Below are 15,589 nucleotides of genomic sequence, written 5' to 3'. Positions count from 1 at the left end.
GCTAGGAACAGTGGAGCTGTGCAAGCACCAAGCCCCACCAATAATATTGGTGGCAAAAAAAGTAAAATGGACAGCGGGTTAAGCGCAGGTGGCGCAAAGCACAAGGACCGGCATAAGGATCCCGGTTCGAACCCCGGCTCCCCACCTGCAGGGGAGTCGCTTCACAGGCGGTGAAGCATGTCTGCAGGTGTCTTTCTCTCCTCCTCTCTGTCTTCCCCTCCTCTCTCCATTTCTCTCTGTCCTATCCAACAACGACAACAATAATAACTACAACAATAAAACAACAAGGGCAACAAAAGGGAATAAATAAATAAAATAAATATTTAAATAAAAAATTAAAAAAAAAAAAAGTAAAATGGACAAGTAGAATTGCTATGTGTGTTTTCAAAAGTTAAACAATGTGGTACAGTAGACAGAGCACTGGATTCTTAAACATGAGGTCCTGAGTTCAGCTCTACCATCTGTCACATGTGCCAGAGTGATAGCTCTGGTTTTCTCCCTAAATTATAAATAAATACATAAAATAAGCAAATCAATTTTTCATAAAAGGTTTTGTTTTTCTTAGAATGTTGCTGTCATAAATATAGAACTAGAATTGCAATGAAATGAGTCATAACTGAAATGTGTGAAGTTGGCTTACTGTCTAGAGAATTCTTTCTATATAATGATGGAATGTTCTCTAGACAAGTATAGATCACTACATAGTGTACACTGCCCTTTTTTTTGTTGTTTTTTTGCTTACAGGGTTATTGCTGGGACTCAGTGCCAACACTACAAATCCATTGCTTCTGGAGACCTTTCTTTTTCTTCATTTCATTGGATAGGACAGGGAGATAGGAGGAGAGAGAGAGGGAGGAAGACACCTGCAGAGCTGCTTCAACGACATCCACCTTCCACATGGGGAGCCAGGGGCTCAAACTGGGATCTTTGGTCAGGTTCTTGCCTTGCATACTTAAGCTGCATGTGCGCTTAATTTGGTATACTACCACCTGACCCTTACACTGTCATTTTCTATTAAAAATATATATAAATACATACATGGAGGAGGCTGGGAGGTAGTGCAGCAGGTTAAGCACAAATGGCGTAAAGCGCAAGGGCCAGCTTAAAGACCCCGGTTCTAGCCCTGGGCTCCCCACCTGCAGGGGTGGGATGGCTTCACAAAAGGTGAAGCAGGTTTGCAGGTGTCTTTTGCCTGTCGTCCCCTCCTCTCTTGATTTCTCTCTGTCCTATCCAACAACAACAGCGATAACAGCAGCAATAATAGTAACAATGATGATATACAACAAGGGCAACAAAAGGTAAATAAAAAAAAAAGCCTCCAGGAGCAGTGGATTTGTAGTGCAGGCCCCAACAACAACTCTGGAGACAAAAAACAAAATCAAAAACATATATATATATATATATATATATATATATATATAGAGAGAGAGAGAGAGAGAGAGAGAGAGAGAGAGAGGGAGAGAGAGAGAGAGACTTGAACATGCATAGAAGGTCTCTAGAAGCACCTTGAAGAAACTGGCAGTGAAGTTTGTCTCCGTCTATCCCAAGTTATTTGAAAACAGGAAAATAGGATATGTTATGTTTACTGTAGATTCTTATATATCAAAGATATTGTATATCTTTCTTTTTTTTTTAAGTCACTAGGGCTCCACCAATCTAGGCCCACTTTTTCAAATAGAGAAAGACAACAATTCTGTAAATCAACATTTCCTCAAGAAAGTCAAACTGAGGACAGAAAGATAAAAGAGGTTATATCAAAAAGACTCGCATACTTGAGGCTTTAAGTCCCTGGTTCAATCCCCTGCACTGCTCTAGTAAAAAAAAAAAAAAATGGGGGCCTGCAGGCAGTGGTGCACATGGTTAAGTGCATACACTACAGTGAGCAAGGACCCAGGTTCAAGCCCCTGGCCCCCACCTGCAGGGGAAAAACTTCACAAGTGGTGAAGTACAGCTGTAGACTTCTGTCTCTCTCCCTCTACCTCTCCCGTCTTAATTTCCCTCTGTCTCTATCCAATAATAAATAATTAAAAAAAAAAAAGAGAATGCAAAAAGAAAAAAGGGAGACAGGGAAAGAGAACATAACACTCAATGCACAAGGATCTGGGTTCGAGCGCCTGGTCCCACCTGCAAGGGGAAAGCTTTGCAAGTAAGGAATTAGTGCTGCAGGTATCTGTCTCTCTTTCCCTCTCTATCACTCTCTTCCCTTTTGATTTCTGGCTGTCTCTACCCAATAAATAAATAAAGATTAAAATCTAAAAGACACAGAGAGAGACCATAGCACTGAAACTTCCTTCAATTTGGTGGGGGCTGGGCTCTAATCTGGGTAATGCGCATGGCTAAGCAGCTCAGTATCCATGTGAGCTATTTTACTAGCTGTCTTATATCTTTGACCTTTGTACCCTGTTTATGTATTACTTAGTCAAAAGTCAAAAAGTCTTAACACAACATAAAAAAAAGAAAGCACTGCTGTTTCATGATAATTATATAGCCACCCAAATAGCTTCAGAATTAGATAATGAATGTTAGTGCTCCATTGCCAGGGTCAGGGAAATATTGTCTTAGCCTCTTTAAATGTAGTCTGACTATTTATTTATTTATTTATTTATTTTTGCCTCTAGAGTTATCACGGGGGGTGGGGCTTGGTGCTGGCACTACGCATCCACTGCTCCTGGTGGCCATTTTTTTTCTATCTTATTGGATAAAACAGAGAAAAATTGAGAGAAGAGGGGGAAATAAAGAGGGAGAGAGAAAGACACCTGCAGACATGCTTCACCAATCATGAAGTGTCCCCCCTGCAGGTGGGAAGTGGGAGCTTGAACCGAGATCTTTGTACAGGTCCTTGTGCTTAGTACTATGTGTGTTTAACCAGATGCACCACCAGCTGGATTCCTCAATTTTTAAAAAAGGAATTTATTTATTTATTAATGAGAAAGGTAGGTGGAGAGAGAGAGAAAGAACATGACATCACTCTGGTACATGTGCTGAACTCAGGACCCCATGTTTGAGAGTCCAATGCTTTATCTACTGTGCCATCTCCCAGACCACAAAGTTGGGCTTTTTTTCCCCCTGAGGGGTGAACCACTGGCTTCTGGTGAGAACGGGGTTTGAACCTGGAGCTCTGTTTGCCTCAGAGCCCATGAGCACTACACCAGGTCAGCACTCTGCATCTCTGCCTCAATTTTATTTATTTATTTATTTACTTATTTATTATTAGATAGAGACAGAGAAGAATTGAAAAGGGAGGAGGAAACAGAGAGGGAGAGAGACAGAGAGTCACCTGAAGCCCTACTTCATCACTTGTGAAGCTTTCCCCCCTGTAGGTGGGGACCAGGGACCTGAACCTAGGTCCTTGAGCACTATAAAGTGTGTGCTTAGCCAAGTGCACCACTACCTGTCCCCCTCAATTTTGTTTTTAAGAGCTACTCAAGATGCTGTTAGTTTAGTTACATGTCTCTATCAGAGAGGGACCTCTGTTCTGATTTTTTTTTTTTAAAGAATTTATTTATTCATGAGAAAGATAGGAGGAGAGAAAGAACCAGCCATCACTCTGGTACATGTGCTGCCAAGGATCAAACTCAGGACCTCATGCCTGAGAGTCTAGTGCCTTAGCCACTGCGCCACCTCCCGGACCACCTGATTTTTTTTTTTTAATCAAAGATTTATTTACTTGCTTGTCTATTTATTTAGGAGAGAGAGAGAATCAGAGGATCACTCTAACACATATAATGCTCAGAATTGAACTCAGGACCTAATGTTAGAGAGTCCAAGGCTTTGTCCACTACATGACTGTCTGGGCTACCTCTATTCTGATTTCCTAGGGTCCTCCCATATCTGATTTTCAAGATTACCTATTCTCAGGGCTGGGGAGATAGCATAATAGTTATAAAAAAGACTTTTATGCCTAAGACTTTGAGGTCCTAGCTTCAAGCTCCAGCATGACCATAAGCCAGAACTGAGCAGTGCTCTGGCCTTTCACTCTTCTCTCTTTCCTTCTCTCCCTCTCTCTCTCTCTCTCTCTCTCTCTCTCTATATATATATATATATATATATATATGTAATTTTTAACAAGATTGACTTTTCTCTTCATTTATTACATGAGAAAAAGAGTTTCACACGAGACAGACTCACACACACATACGGAGAGAGATGCCAGAACATCACACCTCCACCAATGACATTGGAGATAGAACCAGGAACTTCAGGAATGCAAGACTGATACTCTACTGGAAATTTCCCCAGCCTCAACTGCCTTGCCTTGCCTTTTATTTTCTTTCTTTTTTTAGTCACAGCTTCTGAAATGTGAATACTCTAATAGTTATACGGGGCCAGGGAGACAGTGCCATCAGTAGTGCAGCAGGCTCTCATGCCTAAGGCAGCAGAGGTCCTCAGTTCAAAAGCAACACCACAAGCCAGAGCTGAGTAGTGCTCTAAATAAAATAATAATTATAATAATTCTATGAACCACAAGTATAAACACATATCTCACAAAATACAAATTGCAAACTGAAACAAGGAAAACACTTTACCATAATAATCAAAGAAATTTTAATGATGGGCTAGGGAGAGAAATCAGTGGAAGAGCTCAAGGCTTGCAGGCCTGGGGCCCCAAGTGAGATCTCTGGTGCTGCATAAGCAAGAGTCTCACTTTCTCTCTGATGAATAAATAAATAGGCAAGCAGCCTGAAAGGTGGCACAGTGGCTAGTGTTAAACTAAAAACCATGAGGTCCTGAGTTCAGTCCTCAGTATTATAATGTTCCACAATGATGCTCTGGTTCTCCCTTATAAAAATTAAAAAATAATAACTTTTAGGGGGCCAGGCAGTAGTGCAATGGATCAAGTGCACATGGTGCAAAGTGCAAGGACCAGTGTAAAGATCCCAGTTCGAGTCCCTGGCTCCCCACCTGCATGGGGGTGGCTTCATAAGTGATGAAGCATGTCTGCAGGTGTCTTTATCACCCCATCTTCCCCTCCTCTATTTCTCTCTGTCGTACCCAACAACAACAACAACAGCAGCAGCAGCAGTAACAACAATAACAACAACTAGGGGGAAAAGAGCAACAAAAATGGGGGAAATGGCCTCCAGAAACAGTGGATTCATAGTTCTGGATTCATAGTGCAGGCACCGAGCCCCAGCAATAACCCTGGAGGCAAAAAAATTAATTACTTTCTAATGAGGATGGGAAAGCGTTGAGAGATGGATCACCCACTGGAGCTCACACTTTGTCATATGTGAAGACCACAGTTCAAGCCTTATCTTTGCAAGTTGGCATCTGGGAAACTTTCTCCACTCTCAGAACTCACCTTCTTGGCTTGTCTTTTTCACCGTCTGCAGCTTCTCTCCCCTCTCCATTCAGAAACTGTTTGTTCTGTATTCAGGCAGTTCATAATTCCGTATTCCACTTCACTACCAAAAACTAAAGAGTGGTTTGTCAATGCACTGATTCCTTGCTCAAGTTTCACCAAAGGTATGTCAATCATTGGATTCAAACAATTTGGTGTAGGGATCAGGTGGTGGCTCACCTGATAGAGAACACACATTACCATGCAGGAAGGCCTAGGTTCAAGCCCCTGATCTCCATCTGTGGGGATGGGGTATGCTTCCCTTATCTGGGATAGATCTGGGAGGCTGAGAATGGGTATTTAGGATGAGTTTGGGGTAAAGTGGAACCAAGTATCTAACAGTTTTTTTAATCTATTTTTTAATTGAGGTGGTTAATGGTTTCCAGTGCAGTCATTGACACATGGGTACAATTTCATTGTGCACCAGGACCCCAAAGTTATCTTCTGCAGCTCCCTTCCCTCCCTAGAGTTCTTTGTTTTGATACAATACACCCATTCAACAATTTTTTAAAAGATTTAGGGCCCAGGCAGTAGCACAGCAGGTTAATTGCACATGGCATGAAGAGCAAGGACAAGTGTAAGGATCCTGGTTCTAGCCCCTGGATCCCTGGTTCCACTTCACCCCAAACTCATCATAAATATCTGTTCTCAGACTCCCAGATAAGGAGATAGACATCTGAGCCCTGAACAGACATGGCAACAAGTGGGACCAAACTGGAAAGTAATGACTGTGAACATTAAAAGAGATGAAACTCACAGGCTGCTGGGAGGTGGCTCATACAGTAGTGTCCATGATACCATGTACAAGGGCCTAGGTTTGAGCCCAGGCCAAACCCAAGCATATAGGCACCCCTTAAGGGTGTAAGCTGTGGAACTGTTTCTATGAGACCTCAGTAACCCTGAGGGGAGTGAGCCCTAACTATTCACAGTGCTCACCCCCTAAAGCAAAAGGCCTATATCCAAATCATGTTATGTGCTCAGAGAATATAAAATAGTCAAACAGACCAGAGGGGGCGTTGGACTCTAAAGAATGAGGTCCTGAGTTCAATCCCCAGAATCACATGTGCCAGAGTGATATGCTCTTCTTCTCCCTCTCTCCTTTCCCTCTCCTTCTCAAGAAAGAACTCAGTGATCTTCCCAACCACAGAGAAGGTCCCACAGGGCTGGGCTGAGATGACGCTATCTCTGCTCGTTGGTCAGTAAGCAGATGTTTGTTGGGACTATGGCATTTTCTTTTTTTTTAATTTTTTTAAATTTTATTTTTTTAATTTTATGTTCCCCTTTGTTGCCCTTGTTGTCTTTTTATTGTTGTTGTAGTTATTACTGTTGTTGTTATTGATGTCATCATTATTAGATAGGACAGAGAGAAATGGAGAGAGGACGGGAATACAGAGAGGGGGAGAGAAAGATAAGACACCTGCAGACCTGCTTCACTGCCTGTGAAGCGACCCCCCTACAGGTGGGGAGCCGGGGGCTCAAACTGGGATCCTTACACCGATCCTTGGGCTTTGTGCCACGTGCGCTTAACCCACTGCACTACTGCCCGACTCCCAGAACTATGGCATTTTCATATAAGGAGGGATCAGAGCTTACCAGGTCTCCCTTCCAGATGTCAGGAGATGGGTGGGGGTGGGGTTAGATAGCATAATAGTTATGCAAAAAGACTATCAAGCCTGAGATGCCGAAGTCCCAGGTTCAATCCCCTACAGCACCATAAACCAGAGCTGAGAAGTGCTTTGGGGGGAATTGTGCTGCCAAGAACATATGTGTACACAGATCTTTTTGGATGGATGTGTTGGGTTCCTTAGGATATATCCCCAGGAGAGGAATTGCAGGATCATAGGGTAGGTCCATTTCTAGCCTTCTGAGAGTTCTCCAGACTGTTCTCCACAGAGGTTGGACCAATTGGCATTCCCACCAGCAGTGTAGGAGGGTTCCTTTGACCCCACACCCTCTCTAGCATTTGCTGCTGTTACCTTTTCTGATGTATGACACTCTCACAGGAATGAAGTGGTATCTCATTGTTGTCTTTATTTGCATTTCTCTGACAATCAGAGACTTGGAGCATTTTTTCATGTGTTTCTCGGCCTTTTGGATCTCTTCTGTGGTGAATATTCTGTCCATGTCCTCCCCCCATTTTTGGATGGGGTTATTTGTTGTCTTGTTGTTGAGTCTGGCAAGCTCTTTATATTCAACATAGTGTTGGAAGTTCTTGCCATAGCCATCAGGCAGGAGCAAGGAATTAAAGGCATACAGATTGGAAGAGAAGAAGTCAAACTCTCCCTATTTGCAGATGACATGCTAGTATACACAGAAAAACCTAAGGAACCCAGCAAGAAGCTTTTGGAAATCATCAGGCAATACAGTAAGGTGTCAGGCTATAAAATTAACATTCAAAATCCAGTGGCATTCCTCTATGCAAACACTAAGCTAGAAGAAATTGAAATCCAGAAATCAATTCCTTTTACTATAGCAACAAAAACAATAAAATATCTAGGAGTAAACCTAACCAAAGAAGTGAAAGACTTGTATACTGAAAATTATGAGTCACTACTCAAAGAAATTGAAAAAGACACAAAGAAGTGGAAAGATATTCCATGTTCATGGGGTGGTAGAATTAACATCATCAAAATGAATATAGTACCCAGAGCCATCTACAAATGTAATGCTATCCCCATCAAAATCCCAAGCACATTTTTTAGGAGAATAGAACAAATGCTACAAATGTTTATCTGGAACCAGAAAAGACCTAGAATTTCCAAAACAATCTTGAGAAAAAAAGAACAGAACTGGAGGCATCACACTCCCAGATCCCAAACTGTATTATATATAGGGCCATTGTCATCAAAACTGCTTGGTACTGGAACATGAATAGACACACTGACCAGTGGAATAGAATTGAGAGCCCAGAAGTGAGCCCCCACACCTATGGACATCTAATCTTTGACAAAGGGGCTCAGACTATTAGATGGGTACAGGGGAGTCTCTTCAACAAATGGTGTTGGAAACAATGGGTTGAAACATGCTTCAATTTCTATGTATGACTGAAATCCTCTTCACAACCTCTCCAACAACTCACTTTCAGTGATGGGGTCTCACTACCTTTAATCAGGACCTCATGGTTTAGAGTCCAATGCCCTCTCTGGGCTATTGGACATATTTTATGTTCTTTGAACACATAACATGATTTGGATATAGGCCTTTTGCTTTAGGGGGTGAGCACTGTGAATAGTTAGGGCTCACTCCCCTCAGGGTTGTGACCTGGGAGGTGGCACCCAGGGGCATGGGAGGTACACCACCTCCTGGTCCACAAAGGTGATTTGCTTTCTTCACCACCATACACAGTGCCAAAAGCATGGCAGAGACACTACAAATACTGGTTACATGAGTCTGTGCCTCAAATAATCCAGTTCTGGGTTTAAACAAACAGCTCTCCTATAGACCTAGACCTAAGGTTGCTAGGGCAGCATCCTGTGTGAAATCTTTTTATATATATATATATATATTTGTCAATTTGTTAAGCTTTATACTTTGGTTTTGTTGTTGTTCAGAGATGAGAAGTAGAGAGGGAGAGACAGAGAAGGGGAAGAGTGAAAGAGAAGAGGAGACACCTGGCAACACTGTTTTACCACTCATGAAGCTTCTTCACTACTGATGGGGGTTGGAGGCTTGAACTCAGATCCTTGTGCATGGAAGCATATGTGCTCTACAGGGTACACCACTGCTCAGCCCCTCTTGTGTGAAATCTTTTAACTGAGGTTGGGTCAAAGCTAATTGTGTTGAAATAGAAAACTGTTTCAGGTACCTGGGAAGGCTCTCAGCCTATAGGGACTCTCTCCAAGCTAGTGAGCAAGGACAGGTACTCCAGACACAGGCTTACCAAACCCAGTGATCTGAGCACATGTGCCAGGAGAGAAGTGATAGCTCTTAGCTCACGCACACTGCTTTGGGGATACCAGTTGGCTCTGCTTCTGGCAGTCACTATTTCTCCTTCCTCTAAGGTCTGGCAATGAATGTTGTTCTATTTGCTACCAATTTCTGTTTCAAGAAGACATAAGGCTGGAGAAAAGTCAGAGGCAGCAAGCAAGTCTCTCTGAGAGATGGCATCCACTTGAAGAAGTCCTAACTGGGATCCCTTGGCATTTCAGCCCCAGAGGAAATAAGACAGTGGTTTTTGTGGTCAACACTATTTTTCCTAGGAGATGTCCAATTTCTGAAAAGGAACTGGAACTTAAAGAGGTCACTTGACTTATTTATGATCACACAGCAAGCCACAAGGTAGACAAAGATAGCACCCAAGACTCTTGGTTTCAAATTTAGTTCCACTTCAACAGCCTAAGTTAAATCTGTATTCATTTCATTTGGGGAACTAATATCAAATTTGTTTTTAGTAAATGGAGGGTCATATATTTTTTCTTATTTATTTCTTTTTAGATGGAGACAAAGAAGCAGAGAGAGTGCAGGGGTAGATAGCATAATGGTTATGCAAACAGGCTCTCATGCCTGAGGCTCCAAAGTCCCAGGTTCAATCCTCTGCACCACCATAAACCAGAGGTGAGCAGTGCTCTGGTAAAAAAATAATAATAATAATTTTAAAAAGCAGAGAGAGTAAAAAAGCCACAGCACCAAAACTTCCTTCAATGTAGTGGGGACTAGGCTTAAACCTGGGTTAAATATATGACAAAGTTGGGCAGGGATAGGTAGCATAATGGTTATGCAAACAGACTCTCATACCTGAGGCTCCAAAGTCCCATGTTCAATCCCTGCACCACCATAAGCCAGAGCTGAGCAGTGCTCTGGTAAAAGTAAATAAATAAATAAATAAATAAATAGTGGTCTGGGAGGTGGCACAGTGGATAAGGCATTGGACTCTCAAGCATGAGGTCCTGAGTTCAATCCCCAGCAGAACATGTATCAGAGTGATGTCTGGTTCTTTATTCTCCTATCATTTCTCATGAATAAATAAAATCTTTAACAAATAAATAAATAAATAAATAATAACAAAGCAACACACTATCCAAGTAAGCTATTTTGCCAGCCCCATTTAAAAAAAATATTTAAAAAAATAAAAATAAATAAATAAATAAATAAAAATATTTATTTATTGATGAGAGAAATAGGTGAAGAAGAGAAAAAGCACACATCACTCTGGTACATGTGCCACCAGGGACTGAATTCAGGACCTCTTGCTTCAGGGTTCAACACTTTATCCACTATACCACCTCCCAGACTTCTCTCCTATTTTTTTTTCTTAAATTACTAATTTATTAATGAGAGGGGGCCAGGCAGCGGTACACCAGGTTAAGCACACACATTACAGTGCACAAGGACCCATGTTCAAGCCTCTGGTCCCCACCTGCAGTGGGAAATCTTCACTAGCGGTGAGGTAGGGCTGCAAGTGTCTCTCTGTCTCTTCCACTCTATCTCCTCCTCCTAACTCAATTTCTGTCTCTATCCAATAGTTAAAATAAATTTATAAAAATATTTATTAATGAGAGAGAGAACCAGAGCATCATTCTGGCACATGCAATGTTGGAGATCAAACTCAGGACATATGTTTGAGAGTCCAATACTCTATGCTTCATCATTTCCTGGGCTGTAAGACTCACCTATTTTTCTTTTTTTCCCCCTTTTGTTGCCTTTGTTTGTTTGTTTATTGTTGTAATTGATGTCGTCGTTGTTAGATAAGACAGAGAAATCCAGAGAGACAGGGAAGACAGAGATGGGGGAGAGACACCTGCAGACCTGTTTCACCGCTTGTGAAGCGATTCCCCTGTGGATGGGGATCCGGGGGCTCGAACTGGGATCCTTATGCTGGTCCTTGCACTTTGCACCACGTGCACTTAACCCACTGTGCTACCCACCCGACTCCCCAAGCCTCACCTATTTTTCAAGCCATCACATAAGCTGTCACCAATTAAGAAACCACAGTCACAATTCACTAGATTCCCCTCTGTGGAAACCTGTCTGACTAAAGTGCCAGACCAGACTAGGATCCTTCACCCAGGTATTCATGGAAGGCAAAACATCTTTCAGTCCTGAAGTTCTTTTTTGGTCCCCATACGTGATCATCTCACTTTCTCATGTTAAACTTTGTTTTTGGATTTTGTTTGTTTGTTTGTTTATTTCTAGACAGAGGCAGAGAGTAAAAGAGACCATAGCACCAAAGCTTTCTTCAATGCAGTGGGGACCAGGCTCAAACTTGGATTGTGCACATGGCCAAATGAACAGTTTTGCAACACCCCCAGCCCCTTAACCCCACTTTTTTTGGGGGGTAGTGGTTTACAGTAAATACAATTATTGGTACATGTGTAAAATTCTTCAGTTTTCTGTAAAACACCATCATACCCAGACCAGGTCCTCCTCTATCATACAACAGAAGCTGAAAGCACTCTTCCCCAAGTCTTTTACTTTGGTGCAACACACCAACCAACCCCACTTTTTTTATTTATTTATTTATTCCCTTTTGTTGCCCTTGTTGTTTTATTGTTGTCATTGTTGGATAGGACAGAGAGAAATGGAGGGAGAAGGGGAAGACAGAGGGGGGAGAGAAAGACAGACACCTGCAGACCTGCTTCACCGCCTATGAAGTGACTCCCCTGCAGGTGGGGAGCCAGGGGCTCGAACCGGGATCTTTACGCCGGTCCTTGCGCTTTGCGCCACTAACCCACTGCGCTACCGCCCAACTCCCCCAACCCCACTTTTTAAAAGTTATTTTATTCTATGGCTGGGTGGTGGTACACCTGGTTGAGCACACTTTACAATGCATTTAAGCCCCCAGTCCCCACCTACAGGGAGAAAGCTTTACAAGTGGTAAAGCAGTGCTGTAGGTGTCTCTCTCTCCCTCTTTCCTTTCCCTCTTGATTTCTGTCTCCATCAAGTAAATTAAAAATAACAAATATATTTTTAATTATTTCATTTTAATCAGAGCACTGCTTAGTTCTGACTTATGGTAGTGCTTGAGATTGAATCTAGGACCTTAAATGCCTCAGACATGAAAGGTTTTTGCATTATCACTGCTTTCTCACTGGGCCAAATTTCTATTTCTTGTATAGAAGATGAGAGGAAGGGGGTGGTGATAGATAGCATAATGGTATACAAAGAGATTCTGATGCCTGAGGCTCCAAGGTCCCAGGTTCAATCCCCCACACCACTATAAGCCACAGATAAGCAGTGCTCTGGTTAAAAGAAGAAGAAAAAAATGACAGGGAGTAAAAAGTTAGAACCATCCTAAACTATAGAAACACTAGTTTTTTTAACCAGAGCTCTACTCAGCTCTGGCTTATGGTTGTGCATGAAGATTGAACCTGGGACCCTGAAACCTCAGGCATGAGAGTCTCTTTGCATAACCATTATGCTATCTATTCTCTAGCCAACTTATGACAGCTGCTCTTTGGGAGAGTATTTTAGGAGACTTTCTTATTTTCCTTATATTGTTGTTACTGAAGGAAGATTTAAAAAAAAAATTATGGGGGGGGGAGAGACAGAGAACCAAAGAATCACTCTGGCACATAAAATACCGGGGATCAACTTGGAACCTCATGCTTAAAACTCTAAAGCTTCATACACCAAACCGCCTCCCAGGATACATCAGGAGATTAATCTTTTTTTTAAAATACATTAAAAAAAATTTTTTTTTATTTTATTTATTTATTTATTTATTTTACCAGAGCACTTCTCAGCTCTGGCTTATGGTGGTGTGGGGAATTGAACCTGGGACTTGACAGAGCCTCAGGCTTAAGAATCTGTTTGCATAACCATTATGCTATCTACCCCCGCCCATCTTTTAAAATTTTTTAAAAAAATATTTATTTTATTTATTCCCTTTTGTTGCCCTTGTTATTTCATTGTTGTAGTTATTATTGTTGTCATCATTGTTGGATAGGACAGAGAGAAATGGAGAGAGGAGGGGAAGACAGAGGGGGAGAGAAAGATATAGACACCTGCAGACCTGCTTCACCGCTTGTGAAGCCACTCCCCTGCAGGTGGGGAGCCAGGGGCTCAAACCGGGATCCTTATGCTGGTCCTTGTGCTTTGTGCCACCTGTGCTTAACCCTCTGCGCTACTGCCCAACTCCCTCCATCATATACATATATATATACATATACATATACATATACATATACATATACATATACATATACATATACATATACATATACATATACGAAATAAATCTTAAGATGAAACCTCAATGTTTTTTAAAATTTTTTTAAAAATTGTATTTATTTTATTTATTGGATAGAGACAGCCAGAAATTTAGAGGGGAGTGGGTGATAGAGAGGGAGAGATAGAAAGACACCTGCAGCCCTGCTTCACCACTCACAAAGCTTTCCCCCTGCAGGTGGGGACAGGGGCTCGAACCTGGGTCTTTGCTCATTGTAATATGGGTGCTCAGCTAGGTGTGCCACCACCCAGTCCCTCAATCTTTTCTTTTTAAGCCTATCTACCAGCTGAAAGCAGTCAGCAGTGGGGAAAAGCCTGGCATCCGAACCCCATGCAAAAACTAATCATAGGCAAGCTTGGTGTGGGCAGGATGACCACCAAGGAATAGCTTTCCTCAAAGTGCCTGGTGTATAAAGTGCCCCAGAGCCACACTATACTAATGGTAACCTAATAAAAAGCAGGAAGAGGGGTCAAGAAAGGGGACTTAGCGGTGGAACACATGAGTTGTATGTATGAGGCCTTGAGTTCAATATCCTACACAAGTAGAATACACACTGCAAAAACAAAAAGAACATCATAAATGGTGGAGCAGTACACTAATATCTCAAGAAAAAAAAGGAGTAAAAATAATAGTATCATTAGGCAATCTATTTGTTGTTTTTTAATTTTTTATTTATTTGTTATTGGAAAGAGACAGAGAGAAATTGAGAGAGAAGGGGGAGATAGAGAGTAAGAGAGACAAAGATACCTGCAGACCTGCTTCACTGCCTGGGAAGCAACTCCCCTACAGGTGGGGAGCTGGGGGCTTGAACCGGGATCCTAATCCGTCCTTGCACTTTGCGCCACATGTGCTTAACCCACTGTGCTACCACCCAACTCCCTTGTTTTTGTTTTAAATAGACAGAGAGGTAGAGAGATAAGAGTGATGACCAAGCACCAAAGCTGCCTTCAATGCATTATGGGCCAGGCTCAAACCTGTGTTGCCCATGTGGCCCAGCAGCGTACTATCCAAATGAGCTATTTCACCAGTCCCAGGCAGTCATTCCAAAAAGGAAATTGCAGGGAGCTGGGAGGTGGCTCAACTAGTACAGTGCATGTGTCACCACGCACAAGGACCCAGGTTCGAGCTCCTGCACAGGAAGGCTTCATGAGTGGTGGAGCAGTGTTGTGGTATCTCTTCTCTCTCTCTCTCTCTATATATATATATATATATATATATCTCCTCTATTTAGAGGAAAGGAAAACAAATAAAAGGCTGCCAAAAGCATTGGGGCTGTGCAGACACAGAGCCCCAGTGATATGCTTAATAGCAATAACAATAAAAATGTAAAGTACACCTGGAAATTATAACAAAAATATTCATAAATTATGCAAGTATGTGGTCTGGGAGGTGGTGCAGTGGATAAAGTACTGAACTCTCAAGCATAAGGTTTAATCTTGAATTCAATCCCTGGCAAACACACAGACCAGGGTGATGGCCAGGTCTCTTTTTTTTTAACTTTAATTTTATCTATTATTAGATATATAGAAATTGAGAGGGGAAAGAGAGATAGAGAGGGAGAGAGGCAGACACCTGTAGCTCTATTTCACCACTTGTGAAGTTTACTCCCTACAGGTGGGGACCAGGGGCTTAAACCTGGGTCCTTACACACTGTAGTGTGTGTGTGCTTAACCAGGTGTGCCACTTCCTGACCCCTTTTTATTGGATAAAGACAGTCAGAAATAAAGAGGGAAGGGGTAGATTGATAGGGAGAGAAAAAAAGAGATACCTGTAGCCCTGCTTCACCACTTGCAAAGCTTTTCCTGTAGGTGGGGACTATGGGCTCAAACCTGAGTCCTTGCACACTATAACATGTGCACTCAACCAGGTGTGCTACCACCTAGCCATTATGTCTGATTCTCTCTCTCTCTCTCCCTATCTTGTCATTATTAAATAAAAGAAAACTTTTTTTACCAGAGCACTTGCAGCTCTGGTTTATGGTGGTGCGGCATAAAGAGACTCTCGGGCATGCGTCTCTTTGCATCTTTGCATAACCATTATGCTACCTACCCCCATCCAAAAACAAAATTTTTTTAATTATG

Source organism: Erinaceus europaeus, chromosome 16, assembly GCF_950295315.1.
Source record: "Erinaceus europaeus chromosome 16, mEriEur2.1, whole genome shotgun sequence".
NCBI lineage: Eukaryota > Metazoa > Chordata > Mammalia > Eulipotyphla > Erinaceidae > Erinaceus > Erinaceus europaeus.
The sequence above is the reverse complement of the archived record's forward strand: the minus strand, read 5'-3'. Positions refer to the sequence as shown.